The sequence below is a fragment of the Ixodes scapularis genome, unplaced genomic scaffold (genome assembly GCF_016920785.2).
Source record: "Ixodes scapularis isolate PalLabHiFi unplaced genomic scaffold, ASM1692078v2 PGA_scaffold9__187_contigs__length_104089568, whole genome shotgun sequence".
Lineage (NCBI taxonomy): Eukaryota > Metazoa > Arthropoda > Arachnida > Ixodida > Ixodidae > Ixodes > Ixodes scapularis.
In genome coordinates this window covers 101,844,369-101,861,130 of record NW_024609884.1, presented here as the reverse complement: position 1 = coordinate 101,861,130, position 16,762 = coordinate 101,844,369, and positions in this window count along the sequence as shown.

Below are 16,762 nucleotides of genomic sequence, written 5' to 3'. Positions count from 1 at the left end.
GACCTTACTGCGATATAGGTACAAGATAATTTAATTTATTCCTAAAAAGTATGGGTCTTCTTTGATGCAGTCATCAAATTCTGAGTTTTCTTTCTCGTCAATGGTGCCGCCGTTTATATCTGAATATACTTTTCCAGTGCCGGCTGGTCGGCAACAGAAATGTAGTGGAGGAAACCCTTATGGTCCTTTGCTTTGCTCGCCGACACTTTTTTTATGCATTAATTGCTTCATGTTGCTTCTTTCTCCTCAGGTTTCGTCCCCAGCAGCATGTATTTCGGCAGCGTTTGGGTTCCTCCTCAGGCTTTGACCCTTCGTTGGAAAATTTCATGTTGATGTGTAGCAGGATATCACAAAATGTGAGAAGCACTAGACTAATTTGTTGAGCGAAAACTTCGACGGCCGGAACCAAGGCTGCCCTAAAATGAGTCTGATGCAGCTCTGCGGCCAATGACAGCTTTCCAGCAAAGTACGAGCCCTACCTCATGTCTCTAAAGTGAATCACTTTCAATATACACATGATTCACTCTGCTTTATTAATTTAAGTATGTTGAACGAACAGAACGGACAGACAAATGTTAAAGCCATTTGAAGAGAAAGAAATTTGCACAAGTTCTGCGGAAATGTCTGCTAATCAGTGCTCGAACTACTGTTCTATGTAAACATCTGCTGAAGTCGGGTGTAAGCACAAGTTGTTCAGAAAAATCTGTCTAATTATGAGATCTGCTAATGTCGCGTGTCAACAGCTTTTAGCATTCTAAATATATAGAGCATCGATAGAGTTATGCATCGTTTAAGTCTAGCTTTTATTGTATGGCGCACAAGTTGAGCGCATGTGTACGGGACGTAAATGCCGATGGTATAATAAATGTTTTTGTTGGCTTGCCCACTTGACACCAGACTTTTCCTGTCAGTGATGGCTGATATTTCTGCATGGTAGTGGTGCTTCACACATGTAAATGACCGTTGATGCACGGATTTGTTTTAAGAATTAAATTGTTTTTTTTTTCTGAAACATCTTATTCTATACCCACACAGCTCACTTTAAAAATAAAAATCTCTTGTCCGGAAACAAAACCAGTCGCTATATATATATATATATATATAACGGGCATGGTGGCGGGAGGCCGAAGGCGTGGGTATAAAACTAAGAAGAAAAAAACCCTTAGTGGAAACAGCAACAACGGACGATTTAATCTTCGACGTTTCGGCCGGAGTCCGGCCTTCGTCAGGAAGCTTCCTGACGAAGGCCGGACTCCGGCCGAAACGTCGAAGATTAAATCGTCCGTTGTTGCTGTTTCCACTAAGGGTTTTTTCTTCTCAGTTTTATATATATATATATATATCAGGGTGTCGAACCGGAACCGAACCGGTATTTCTTCCGGAACTGAACCCGAACCCGAACCGTTATATTGTTATCGCGATGAACCCGAACCGGAACTGAACCGGAAAAAAAAAATAACGGTTACCGGCTCATGTCAAAACGGTTCGGCCACGCGCTGTTGACAATGAATGTGCTATCAATGCCATTTGTTTTTTTAAGTGCCGTCAACTGACACACACCTCGCTTACATATTTTTCTTCTCCACTCAGTCTTAGGAATATAAACGCTGCATCCATGAATCTTGACATAGGAACCAGTATTGCGCTGGTCGCGGCTTGCTCGGAAAAAAAAGAATTGAAAGGCTGTGCAAAAAAAAAAAAAATCGCGTCACGGGATTTTATTTTCCTACAATCTCGTAAATCCTAAATGCTGCTGTGTGCTCATTTCATAACACGTTTCTAGAACGCGCGAGTTCTTGAAGCTTGCTTCCATCGGAATGAGAAAAGAAAAGGCTGTGGAGTTTGATAATAATGCATCCGGTTTCGTATAGGCACTTACAAGCTAACATATTTGTGAGACAGCGAACTCTTCTATTTTAATATTTATCCTATTACGTCCTTCTGGCGTTGAGTTCGGTTAAGTGTTTTTCATATTCCGTATCTTGTTTAATGAAAACTTCTTTAAGGATCTAATTTGAGTTACCGAAGGCTAGTTCAAATAAAGAAAGCTGTATTTTCTCCCCACTGTTCCTTCAATTGCTTACACGCCGAGGTGGCGGGATAGTTAGCGAGTTCTACTTGTAATTGGGTTTGAAAGGAGGTCGCGGATTTTACAGCTACTGCGTCGGACCCAATTAGATGAAGTCCGAATGCGTAAACGTCGGTGAGGTAACCTTTGAGTGCACATAAAGAAACCATTCCTGGTAGAAATCACTGAGCCTTACACTACGATGTATCCCGTTTCGTATGTGCTGATTTCAGATGTTTTATTTGTAATTTATTTTGATGTTGCAATTTGTCATTTATAATTTTCGAACCGGTTCGCGAACCGGTTCAGCGCCCCGAACCGGTTCGCGAACCGGTTCGCGGATCGAATTAATCGAACCGGAACTGAACCGGAACAAAATAAATTTACCTGAACCTGAACCGTAACAGAACCCGTATTTTTTTCGGTTCGACACACAGATATATATATATATATATATTTCAATTGTGTAACAATATATTTCGATTATTTGCTTTTTGTCATCATTGGGCCACATAAAAATTACGACTTGAGCCGCGGGTGATTTTTGACTACTTTGTAAAACTGCCGTGCATCACGCGAAGGGACGCGGGGCCCGTCAATCAATTCCTCAATCAATCAATCTTTATTTGCACAAGAAACAGGAACACGGGAAGCGTGCGCGGCTGGGTGGTGAAGGGTCACGAAACACGTACGCTGAAGCATCTGCAAGCTCCCCGTGAGCAACTTGCAACATGCCCAAAACAACATTTTCACCGCAACGCCCAGCGACCTTACAAGGCACGGGCATCGTATTCGACCTCCCACACGAAAACAGCCGATCAAAGCTACGTGCGTGCGTACTCTTCATTTCGTCTACATCGCCACAGACAGTTATCTCGGCTTAAAGAAAACCGTTTCTCGTAACAAATCCATTCGGACATTTTTATTATTTTTTTTTTCAGTTGTGAATTCTAAAAAAGAAATATCGTAAATACCGCCAAATGCCTCTAAAAACAAATATGTTCGAGAAAAAAAAGAAATTCGAAGCCCCGATGGGGAATCGAACACGCGACCGCCGCGTACGAGCCAGATATCTTACCACTGCGCCACGACAGCATTTTTTTTTTTCGTAATCAGACACTTATTTACAGTTATCTACAGAACACTATACTATGTACAAATGGTTCACTCACTTGGAATATGATACAAACTATTTACATACTGTCACTGAAGACCGCATAGCATTTGAGTCATCCGTACACTTTTCACCAACCAGATTACGCTGTCGGCATAGGTATCCATTCTGCATAGCTTGCCCTGCAAGCTAGAGAGCTTGCTTTATATGATGTCCGGGGAACGGCTAAGATTACTTACAACTTCTTTCCATTCCTATCTTCACAAACTTTAACCATCCGTTGACCCACTGGTATAGCTATGTTCTTGAAATTAACCCACGAAGGCTTTGCAACCCCTCCTTCCGTGTCAACCTTTCTGGTTTTCCATAGACTGCAAAGCCCTAGAACAACAAGCGTGTCTAGCACACTATCTAGTTGCTCTGAAAAATGTACATAGCTAAGAATTTTCTCTTCCACCTCGAAATCTTTCCTGAATGTCCTTTTGAAAACATCCCAAAAGAAAAACGCGACTACACAAATTACAAAAGCATGTGTAAATGTCTCGGTAGTCTTGTAAAGTCTGCAATCCAGGGACCATGCTTCCTCAATGCCTCTGGACTCAAGCCACTCCTTCACCGGCACAGTTCGCGAATGGAAGCGAAAGAATGTTTTGCATTTTCGCGGAATCGGCATTCTCTTAATTCTTTTCATTGGGTCCATATTACAGTTTTGTGGAGGGTCGAACGGGTTTAATCGATATATCGGTTCAAGAAACAACTGGACTTATTTTGGAGCATGACTCTAGAAAGGCTTCATCAAATCTATCTTTTAGGAAATCTAAGGTGTCTGCTACTTCCTTATAAAAAAAAACCGAAACTTTCCGATGTCGTGCGAGACCTGCAATCGGTTCTTAGGTTCAATGCAGTTTCTCACAAATAATTTCTTACAAATTTCAAGGAATGGGTGTTGTGGTTTCTGGAAGAACTTCCACCTAGCAATTAATTGCCTCACAAAAATATGACCTAGGCAAAGACCACCATCTTCGATAGAACGAAATAAATTAGATCTTCTCATCGGTTCATAGGAAGACCTCCAAATAAATGTGGCAAATATCCTATTGAACATATTGACCCTCGTCCTTGAACAGTGTAGGACCTGGAGGAGGTACGTCAGTTTCAACAAGAAAAAGATGTTGCAAACGGCAGCTCGACCAAAGATCGAAAGGTACCTGATGTTCCACATACGCGCAGCCGGTTTAACACTCATTCTGACGCTGTCCCACATAGACTTTGGGTTGTCCATAGCACTTAAAGGTACCCCTAAAAGTTGCGGTTTGCTTGTTGACCATGTAATGTCTATAAATTTAGATGGCATTGTCACCCACTCCCCACACCAGGAGCCACAACTTTTGTCATTGTTAATGGCAGTACCAGACGTGGCACAGAAGTCTGAAACACATGACATTCAGTTTACTATGCTAGGTTTATCGGAACACACCAGCACCAGATCGTCTGCATATGCGAGAATTTTCACCTCGCAACCGTGGAGACGAAAACCTTGAACCGTGTTGTTGTTTATGATGTTTCTGCAGAGTGGCTCCAAATACAAGTCGAAGAGTAATGCTGAGGGGGGGGGGGGGGGAGGGGGGGGGCAATCCTGACGCACTGAGCGTTGAACCTGAATGGTCTTTGAGAGAGATCCGTTCATAACCAAATTAGTCGCAATATCATTGTAACAAAGTCCCACGCCTTTCTCAATTGGTTCGCCTAGTGTTATATGTTTCAGAAGAGCAAAAAGGAAAGCATGTTCCACCCTGTCAAAAGCTTTTCAAAGATCAATTTGTAATATTGCAGCTGTTTCACAAGTTCTTTCGCATATTTCGAATATAGACCGTACAATATGAAGGTTTGTCTGGATATTTCTTCCTTTCATGTAGCAAGTTTGGTGGTCTCCTACAACCGAGGATATCACACTTTGCAATCGAGGAGCGAGAAGGCGGGCGAATATTTTATAGTCACAATTTAGTAGGCTAATTGGTCTGTAGCCACCAATCTGCTGTAGCTTGCCTGGATCTTTCGACTTCGGAATAAGTGTTGTGTGTGCTTTCCGGAACGATGGCGGTAAGACACCTTTTTCATATGATTCGTTGAATACACGAAGAAGTACTAGTGCAAGTTGTTTTTTTCCATTTCTTAAAGAAACTTGCCGGCAGACCATCTGGACCGGGAGACTTTCGACTTTTCATCTCAACGATGTTAGTTTCTATTTCTTCAACCGTCAGGGCACCATTTAGGCTCATGGTCACATCACTATGCAGGGTGGGTACTGCAGATATTATTTCATCTTGCCTTGGGTGTGTAGGACTGGACTTTAGTGAAAACAGGTATTCGTAGTGAGATACAAAAGCGTCTTCGATATCCCTTTTATCAGTCAGGAGAGTCACATTTTTGAGTAGGAGGGAGACTAATTTCTTTTTGGCGCACTCCCTTTCCGCGTGTAAATATTTTTTCGTTGGTTGTTCTGCTTCAATTACTTACAGAGTTGGTGTTCTTGAAGCAGCACCTTCATAACGTCTCGTCTCATGATCTTGAAGTTCTTTTTTTAATGTTTTTAATCTCTTTTTTGTATTGCCCAGGATGGAGACACTCAAGTTGCAGTAGGTATAGCATGTCGTTATTCAGGCGTCTTTCTTCAGCTTTCTCGTAAAATCCTGTGACTGAAGAAATTTCGAGGGTCGTTTTCCTTATTTCAAGTTTAAATGACTCCCCTTTCTGGCACCACTCATCTTTCGTCAGTGCGAGTTCATCTATCATTTTCTTTACCCTTTCTTTGAAGTCCCCATTATCAAGCAACCTTTCATTCATCTTCCAGAGTGACCATGACTGTGACTTATGCTTTACTTGTTTCTTTTTGGAGCCTACGTTTACCATAACCATGCAGTGATCTGAGAAGAAAACTGGAATCACTTTGTAGTTGCTTAGCGAATTGCTTACTGATCCTGAAACATAGATTCGATCTAAGCGTGCGTGGGATGACCCTTGGAAGTGCGTGTATTTAAGAGAGCTATTTATTGTCGATGAATCAAACATGTCACATTCGCAAATAGTAGCTTTTAGGATATCTGTACAGTGGTCTTTAACTTTCCTAGTAGGTGTTCTGTCTCTAACATTCAAGACACAGTTAAAATCACCTAGAAGAATTACGTTAAACCTAGTGTCAGCATGTATTCGCACTTGACTAAATAATATTTCTCTGCTTCACATCATTGTAGGCATACACTACAATGATGCGCCAAGGAAGGTTGTAAATAAGCACGTTAGCGACCAAATGTCTACCGGCATCTGCGCTTTCAAGTACGCTGCACGTTTTGTACTGGAGGACTTTTTTAAACAAAATAGCACACCCGGCCGAATAATCAATTGCTGGACAGTGGAATATATCATAGCAATTCATCCATACCCTATCAGCCGAAAACAAGGAATTTTTCTCTGAAACTTTAGTTTCTTGCAGGGTTACTATGTCACAGTCATAGGTCTCTAGAAAGCGAAAAAGTTCGTACTGTTTTTTGGTTGAGTTGATTCCCCGGACATTGAGGGTAGAAATACTAAATGGGGTTGCCTGAGCGGCGCCACCAATTACTCTAGTCGTGTTTAGGGTTAGTTTCCGGCCGGGCTAGACTTGTTTTCGCTCAGTCTTTAAATTTATGCTTTCCTCTTTGTTCTTGTAGGTCCAACCTTGTCTGTGGCTCTTGTGTTACTGACAAATCAACAACGGGTGTTCCAGACTCGGCAAGAGCATGTCGTTCAGTTGCCGTCAGTTTGGGTTTTTTTGCATACCCGGTCCACTTTCGTCTCAGTCTCTGGTGTTTTTGGTGGCTGTATCGGTTGTTTTCTGGCGTCCTTGCTCTTTTTAGGTGGGACGTCGTCGTCGAGGCTTGCTTGTAACCCCTGCACCGGGCATGCTTCCTTATCGACGTTAGGAGTCTGTTCTCCAGATAGATGCTCTGAAACCTCAGCATCGGACATAATAACCTCCCGGTGCGTGTCAGGAGGGTCTTGAGTGGAGCAATCATCGTTGTTGCACATCTCCTCTGGTCATCCCTGGAGGTCTTCCAGGGATGACCACCAGCGTGTTCACCCCAAAGATGGTCAGAGTATGCGGTACCTTGTCCACCGTGAGGTGTTCTTTTAGGACCAGTGTCACCACACGTGTCAGCGTTTCGGTTCCTTCAAGCTCTGAAAACCACCACCTCTCTCTTTTGATGTCCTTGACCGTGCCAAACGGCTCAAGGACTTTTTTGATTTCGCTGTCTGGCAGAGGAATTGGAAGCCATAGAAGCTTCAGCTTTATCTCTTCCTTTCAGGGGTCGATTATAAGGCATCTTTTCTGTTTCACGAGAAGCTCCTCACATGCCTTGATCTTGAGTTTGGCTGCTCCATTTGCAAAGACTGCCATCGAAACATGGCTCATTTGGTATGGGCCCACGCCTATTAGGTCTTTCCGATCAATGATCGAAAAAAGCACATCCTTGAAGTCTGTTGCTTTGTACGGTCGTCCGATCATATCAGCATGAAGAAATAAAGAATTAGTGACAAGCATACCTGAAGGTAGACTAGGAAGAATGATCCTCTACTCTTGGGAGCTTTCCGCTGCCCGTTGAGAACCCCGGTCACCAAGTGCCGTCGACCCGGGTCCCTAGAATTGATTTTGACTGAGGCAAAGCAAAAAGCCGGCTTCACTTACTAACACTTTGTCGCCTTCTCGCCACGGCAGCATCCGGAAATGGCGGTGTTGAGAGGGGCTTTTGTTTACGGCTGACGCGCACCTGTGAGCTACTGTGCGGGGAAGCCGAATCTGAGGGATGGTACCGTTTGCAGAGGTAGTTTTTTTCGAATACAGGAAATAATTACTACATTTAGCTTCACTTTTTAGTAAGGGATAGATGCCTTAAAGCGCTCAAAATATTTTACTTGAATATAATGTTGGTGTGTCCGAAGCAACATGCTTGTAACATTATTTATTGATGACAGGTTATGGCGGTTACAAATATGTTGACAATAGATACACCGAATGGTCGGAAGGGGTTGTCAGTGTGAGGGTCGTGCGAGTAGTGTTTGTTGTTGTAATACCTGCCTGTGTTTGTATGTGAGTGTATGTACCAGGGTTGGGCAGTATCGCGATACAAATGTATCGCGATAGTATTTCAGAAATACATTTCGTACCTGTATTTCTGTATCGCGATACATTTTTTCACCAGTATCTGTATTCCTGTACCGAAACACATTTGGAATGTTTCTTTGTATCGCGATACAATCAAGATGAAAAGTATTTCGCTACATGTTTTTAGAAATACTCCCCCCCCCCCCCCCCCCCCCCGAAAAAAAAAAAAAAGAAACAAGTGCAAACGGATTTTTCTTTTTTTCTTTTTTTTTACTTCTGAGGGGCACCAGAGTCAAGGAGATGCTGGGGCATTGTTACTATGCTGACCAAGGTACCTTTTGATACTGCAAACTATTTTTCTATGTGTCCTCTTCTCTCTTCTGAGAAGTGTTGCGTAGTCGGGGACTCAAACCAGGTGGCGTGCCAGGAGTGGAGTCAGAGCATCTTCTGCCGCAGGTCCTTATAGGGATTTTTCGAGTCATTGTTTGCTGGCATCGAATGCCCGCTGCTAACCGTCTCTCTCGCCTTAGCGTACAGAGTACACCCAGCCGGCAAAGCTGAGTCACATTCCGTTGCAGCACGAGCCTGGCGGTGATTGACTTGAAATAGTAGGAAGACTCACGCTGTGAAGTTCAACAATATTCGAATGCATCTGCGGCTGCGCCCGTAACATTGCACGGCTCAAGGGTACGTCATCAGCCGATGTGAACGTGGCCCGCTGCTCTGGTGATCTGAAACCCAGAAGGAGGCCAGAAGTGCGTCTCGCTGTGCCGTCCCAGACTATGTACTCCCGCGACTCGTCTCAAGACCGCTGATTCTCGGACAGCTCGCACCTGTGCCGGCAATATCAGCTCGCAATCCACGAGGTCTCTGTTTGGATAACGCTAGGAAAAACTCGAGGACTGCAATCCGTGCGTCGGCGGCGGAGGGTCGCTAGTAAGGACCTTCAGAACGGGGATGCTACCGTATCGTTTTTTCAACCGTTACAGAAGATAAGACATGTATTCCAAGATGCTTCAGGTGGTCCACTATTCTCAAAAATTCCAAATGACATTGCATGCACGATCTTCAACTAGGTAACTTAAAACGAAAGTACGTATTGTCCTTTCATACAGCAGCGTGGTAAAGTTTCATGTTCAAGGCCACACCTACAGATAAAGAATACTAGTTCGTTCCACCGTGACATCAAGTGATCAAGGTTGACAGTATTCCCTCGTCAGACAGACAGGATGTCATGGAAGGGACCGCGGTCAGCCCTTGATGGAACGCTTTATGGGGCCCATTCAAGACTCCTTTTCGTCCGAAACCACTACCTTCAAGGCAAAGTGCCAAGTCTATAGGAAAGTAAATTCGGGATCGAAAACATCCACTTCAAACTTCAAGCTTCATCTCAGTTGGCGTCTCAAAAAATTTGGAAAATGTATTGCACTATCAGTATTTCTGTATTTGTATTTCTGCCCGGCCTAAATGTATTTCTGTATTTGTATTTCCAAATACTTTTTGCCTCTTTTTAAAATGTATTTCCGATACGTATCGCGATACATTTTCACAGATGTATCTTAGTACCAGTATTTTAGCTACTATTTTAATGTATCCCAGTATTTGTATTTCCAAATACATTTTGAGTATTTCTGCCCAACCCTGGTATGTACATGACTATGTGTGATTGTATCTGTATGTGTGGGATGGTGGCGTGTGTGTGCAGCGCGGCGCAAGACTGCTGCCCTGTAAGGCCCAATCTTTCCTTTTCCTCAAATCGATGATGATGATGATGATGATGATGATGATGCTCGTGAAAGCGTCATCTGGTGGTCGCGCTAGAAAACACAAAGGGTTTGTACTATTTGATACCACCTAAACTAGATGGCGCCGGTCCCCGCCCGTTGCACAGCGTTCAGTGCTCCGTATTTATCCATTCATTCAAAATGGAAACAATCGTAGAAAGTGTCGTCGTCTCAATCGCTTGTTATCGCGTCCTATTGACTGATAAGCGTCCTCCGTGCCTTAAAAGCTGCTGAATGCACACGAACGAGTGGATATCTCAATGACAAAGGTGAGGAAATGCGTGACAAAGGTGTGGTTGCATCGGTTTGTCCAAATACCATGTAAGCCAATACTGGCAACTCCCGCGGATCTCGGGCGAAAAGTGATTGCAGCGCCCCTGGCGAGCTCGGAGTCTCCGCCGGCAGTCGAATTCTCCACAACGCATTGGTTTTGCCTATCTCCGTGCGAGGTGAGCAATGAAAAAAAACTGTCACGGGTATTCGCTGCTTTGAATGTTAAAAATAGGTTCCACCTACTAAGTCAAGGACATTTTCTTCGCGAGGGGAAGATGTTACAGCTTGTAAGGTGCGATTTTCGGGCACCCCCGAAGAAAACATTCCGTCAGAAGACTCAGAACTTATTTCTGCCAGGCAAGACATGAATGTACCTTCGCTCTGTTTCTTTAAAAAGGGCAATGTAAAAAAAATGTTTTAGAATATTGCTACAACTTTACAGTGCATATCGATCAGTTCTTTTTGTTGTTGCAATTTCAATTTCTCATGAATGCATTGCTTAACACCGATTCGTCGAATAGGCGAGCTGGCTAATCCCGATCGTCTCCGGATGAAGAAGCAAAAGGCAATTTCGAACCACGTACCTTACTGCGATGTCAGTATGCTCTGCAAAAAGACGATTGTGCACATGCAAATCTGACGCTATTACTGAAACTAATAAAAACGGAGTTACAAAAAAAAAAAACACCCGATGGACGTCGTGCGCCTCCTTCCATTTTTCAAAGTCTACTTTCTTTTTATGTTTGAGGCGACGCTACGCCGCCGTTGTCTTTCTTCCTCCTGCGTTTATGTTTTTCGTTTGCTTTTTTTTTTTCCTCCTTGTGCTTACTTGACGTTCGAACCATCGCGTACTTTGCTTTGCCTTGTTTGGCTTAGTTTTTAATTCTTTCCTTCGCTTCGTCGCTTACTACCACCGGTTCGTCTGCTACGCTATGCCCGGACATTTGGAAAGCCGTCTGCAACTTTGTTGTTGTTGTTGTTGTTTTTCCACTGTCGCCTATGATAAGCTCCAATGTTCGCCTTCGATTGAGTTTCTGATCCGAAATCTTCATATGTACCTTTTGATACTCAATAAATATATGAGGAGGTGTGAGCTCGCTATACATTTCTATTTGGATTTTATTTGAGTACGCGGTCACGTCTGCTATGAGTCATCGTTGGTTGATCAACCGGCAGCCTTCGGGCATACACCAGCGCATACTTGGAGATGGCAGGCATGCCATGTGCCCACCATTTCCACTGCGAAAACAAGTTTTTCTGATGTGGTGGGAAATCCATCTTCCGCTTCCCGAAGACCGAACAAACGTGAGTAATTAAGTTTCTTCAAATTAAACTGGAACAGCTATCAAAGTCTGCCTTCAAAATCGCCACTGACGCCTCAACAGACGAATATTTCACCGAACAAAAGTTCAGCTGAAAACGCACTTGAGGCCGCAGATCGACGCTCAAAACAAAGGCACGGTGTGCAAGGACTGTCTGAGATGTACGCCAACAAGTACTAAAATGTACTTCTGAACTGCTGCGCCAAGCGAGCAAACGAACAACCTGCCAAAGTCAGTGGTAAAAGAAAAGCGAAAGCAAAAAAGGTCACACACTGCTAGCACGTAGAAGATTGCAGCTCTTTTGTTCTTAGTTCCTACCAACACCGCGAAAGCAAATAAACAAACGTGTAACGTGCAGCTGAAAAAAAAAAAGTGAAGCTCTTTTTTTTTTTTAATAGTTTCGTCGTGTTGCTTCCGCTTTGTTTGTTGTGGAGGACTGAACACCGAGGGCGAGCACCACCTGCTAATTTTCAACCGACGCCCCGTGCGATCGTCGTCGTTGAAGGAGGTCTTCGCTGGGTGATTTGTATTTTTGTATCGTCTGCTAACTTCTTCGTTGCAATCGCCGGCCGTTGTTCGCGACTGTTCTCCATTTCTTTTTATTTTCGTCAGGGGTGGGGACCCTATCTTTTCTGCAAAGTTCGGTAAGTGTTTGCACGGTCATTTTTCTCGTTACTTTTTGTTTTTGTAATGCTCCAGAGGCTGGTGCGCTTGCTCTGGTAATTTTAACATATTGTTTGCGCACGTTTTAATAATCACCTATTCAGATAAGAAATTGTGACAGCGCAGTTTGTAACGGATAAACAGTAACTTCTTACGACGTAGTTCGAGCGGCTAAACGCCTTTCTTCCGCTTCCCAGATGCGCTTCAAACGCGTGTGATCCCCCTGAGTGCCGTTTGAGACCTCTAAATAAACTGCTCTATCTTCGTTTATGCGCGCGTTGTTATTTGTTTGTTGTTGCAGTTACAATCAGTGGATTCCTCTTTGCAAACGGGTTGAGCGTAATGAATTGTTTCAGCTGTTGGGATGAAGAAACGTGGCTCGCAAAGCTCGAGGACGTCGCGGAGCCTATACTTTTTCACTCCGACGTCTGCTTCCGTAGACTCTGAGTCCGCTAGAGGCGCCACTGTCACGTTCGCCGCCGCTCCCATAGGTTTCCGGATGAGTTTCCAGTATTGGCGAAGCTATATCGTATTTGGTTTGTCCACCGCATGTCTCAGAGTCTCGTCGTCGTAACCGGCCACTTACGGCATCCAGTTGGTATGCTCAATAAAGTCAGCATCGCGCTGGTTGCGGTGCCGGCGCTTGGAGACGGATGTTTGGGGTCGTCAAATAGCAATACGCGCCTTGTGCCTTGCTTTCGCGAAGCCGCATGAGCCGTGCACCACTGCCCGTCGCCTCGTCTCGTACCCGCCGACCGCCATGTTGGGTTGGGGGTGGAAATTCTCTCCTTTGCCGAAAGGCGCGGATTTCCTCCCTGAGCAGAGCAATATATGGGGCAATTCTGTTTGGCCTTTTAAGGAGAAAGTACTACTCCATTTTTTTCTTAGAGTGTAGACTACAGTGGCCGGGTGTTCACACAATGCGTTATGCGGATATCCTTAGTTGTCAAGTGGATTTCAAGTATGCTCTTAGTTGTCTTTGACACATAGCCTGTTCTAAGTCCTCGTAGGGCGTCCTGCGAGTCCGTTATTATTGTCACCTCTCCTTTCGCCGATGCTACTGCTGTTGCTATTGCTATCTCCTCTGCTGCTGCCGAGCTGTCCACCCTAACTGAGGCTGTCGTGACAACCTCTAAGCTATGGTTGACCACTGCAACAACTGCAGCTCTTCGTTCTGGATATGTCGCTGCGTCCGTATAGAGTACAGCTCTCTCGTTATTTAGTTTCTTCCTTAGGCTTCTAACCCTAGCGGCTCTTCTCCCCGCATGCAGTTCAGGATGCATGTTCCGTGGTATTGGAGCGAAGGCTAGCTTGTCGTGCTCTCCATACTGTTTGGTATAGGGAACTTTAGAGACGTTAGTACTGCCCTTCCTGTCTCTGTGTCCGCTAGCCTTTCATTTTGAGTGGCAATGTGTGCGCTTTCCAGTTCGGTGTATGTGTTATGGATTCCTAGTTCTAGCAGTGTATCGGTGGGTCTGTATATCGGTAGACCCAGCGCTGCTTTGTAAGCTTTCCTGATCATGGTGTCAATATTTTTCCGGTTCGCTAGAGTTAAGTTTAGGTAGGGAGTCGCATACATGATTCTACTAAGCAGCAAGACTTGTACGATGCGGGTGAGGTCCTCTTCTTTGAGTCCGCGTTTTCTGTTCGAGACTCTGTTTATCATACGTGTTATTTGATTAATCGATTCTCCTAATTGCCGTATGGTGCAGTCGGAGTTTCCGTCCTTCTGGATTTGCATTCCTAGGATTCTCACTCTTTCCGCTGTTGGTACTGGAGTGCCGTCCGCAAATTCTAGAGCTATGGGTGAGCAGCGCCGCCTTTTCCCGCTGCGTACCGAGATGAGTTCCGATTTCTCTGGCGAGTAGTAGAGTCCCCCTGCTGCTAGATATCTTTGGGTGATTTCAAGCGCTTCTTGTAAAAAGTCCTGCTTGTTGCTTTTGGACCCTGAGATCTCCAGATAGTAAGATCATCAGCATACAAGCTATGCTTGATGTGTGGTACTTTTTACAGCTCCTGAGGGAGTCGAGACGGCGCTATGTTCAATAGCGTGGGGGAGAGAACGGCCCCCTGTGGAGCTCCCCGGTTGGGTAGACCGAAGATCTCTGACTTAACTCCATCCGGGCTGATTGTGCCTGTTCTTTCTCGCAGAAAGTCTCTGACGTAGTTGTAAGTTCTGGATCCACATGTGGGTCGAGCTAGGTTTCGGAGGATGAGGTCATGCCCAACATGATCCAAGGCCCCTTTGATGTCAAGGGCTAGGATGGTTTGATCTTTTCCCCTCTTGGCTGGTTGTAGCACATCTTCCTTCAGCTGCAGAAATACATCTTGAGAAGACAGGTGATTTCTGAAGCCAAACATGGTGTTCGAGTAGAAATTAGTTTCCTCTAAGTACGGCTGAAGCCTGTTTAGTATCACGTGCTCCATTAGTTTGCCTAGACAAGAGGTAAGCGATATGGGCCGAAGGTTGTCTAAATCAAGCTTTTTCCCTGGCTTCGGAATCAGGGTAATTTCTGCATGTTTCCAGTCTTGGGGTATCCTCCCACTCGACCAGATTTCGTTCAAGAAGCGTGTGAGGGTTTCGTATGACTCATCTTCCAGGTTTCTGAGCAGACGGTTTTGAACTCCGTCTTTGCCTGGGGTCGAGTTGCGTTTCAAGTCTTGCGCTGCTCTCTTTACTTCTTCCATAGTGAGGTCCTTGTCCAGCTCTTCGTTCGCCTCCCCTGAGTGCCCTAAGTACTCTACATTGGCTTGGCCCCGATGTATCTAGTCTTTAGTCTCCCGATCAGTTCCTCGTTGGATCCTTTGAAATCATGAATGATCTTGTTGATGGAGTGTCTTGTTTGTTGCTTATTGCTTGTGGGGTCTAGTAAGTTCCTGAGCAGACGGCATGCCTTAGCGGTGCCTAGTAAGCCTTTCAGGGCCTCGCACTTCTGGTTCCAGTTTGACCAGGATATCGAGTTGGCGTGCTCCAAGGCCTTCGCAGTCACTTCGCCAATTTTCTCCTTTAGTTTCTTGTTTAGTTTCTGTCTCTTCCATCTTTTCACCAGACTTCTTCTGGCTTCCCACAGGTTCACTAATCTTGAATCGATCTCAAGAATTTCCTCCGTGATCTTAATCTCTTTTGTGTGTCTTCTCTCTTCCCACTGAAGTGGGCTCGTCTACTCTTGTAGACTCATGTCCCTCACGTTGTCGTTTCATCTTCGATTCTCTCGGAATAGTTCCCAATCGGTGATCTTCTGTTTCCCAGGCACCGTCACGGCAGAGCTACTTTTAGCCGCACCTCGACTATGTTGTGGTCACTGCCCAAGCATATCTGAGTGTTAGTCCACCTGCCTTCTACGCCAAGAGTCAAAGCTAGATTGGGTGTCGTGTCCTTTTGCACGCTGTTGCCTACCCGAGTGGGGAAGTTGTGATCAGTTATGTTGGTGAGTTTTAAGCTATTAATAGCTTCATGTAGCCTTCGGCCCTTGGCCGTAGAATGAAGGTATCCCCATTCGGGGTGCGGCGCATTAAAATCGCCCATTACCAGCAGTCTACGTTCAGAGAGCTTAATCGCCTTTTCGAGGTATCTGTGAAATACTTCCTTCTTGTTGCTGGGTGGACTAGATACTAGGGGCTTTTCTTGCATCTGTGATGATTTCTATTATACCATGTTCTACGTTGGTGTTTTCGATACTGTGCTCTCTGCATGTTATGAGGTTAGCAACCATAGTGGCAGTCCTTTTCTCTCCCTGCTGATGCCAATGGGTCTGATACCCTGTTAATTTAGGCTCCTCCTTACCTATCTCCTGAAGAGTAATCACGTGTGGTTTGGTTTCTAGCTTGGCAACTTCCTGTGCTAGAGCTCCCCGTTTACCCTTGAAGCTCCTGCAAGTCCATTGCCAGACGATAATTTATTTACCTTTATCAGACCCCCCATTGTTATACTGGGGTGACGATTGTGGTGTGTATTGGTTTTGTTGTACGTCCTGAGTGACGTTAGGGGTACCCAGTTGTGGGACCATCGTGTTACCCTGAGTCGAGGGCCCTGGAGTAGAGTAAGGTTTGGTTCTAGTCTCGGTCCTTCTAAGCTTCCTCTGCTCACGCGTTTCCTGCCTTAGCAAGGCTAGCTCTCTCTCCATCCGTTCTATCATGGCTTGTTGCTTAGCGATAGTCTCTTGCTGCTTAGCGATCATCTGCTTCATCTCATCGATTGGGTCCTGTGTTGGAGCAGTGGTAATCACCGCCTCTTGTCTTTGTTTGTTTAGGCCTTCTAGAAATCTCCCTATAAGGTGCTCCATCTTTGATAGACGGGCTCCTAGATCTGCCATCTCCTTCATAATGATAGGATTGGGCACTTGGGGTGGTGGGGGTTTTGGGGTGGGAGGTTTGGGGTGGGTGGTGTAGGTGTTTGAG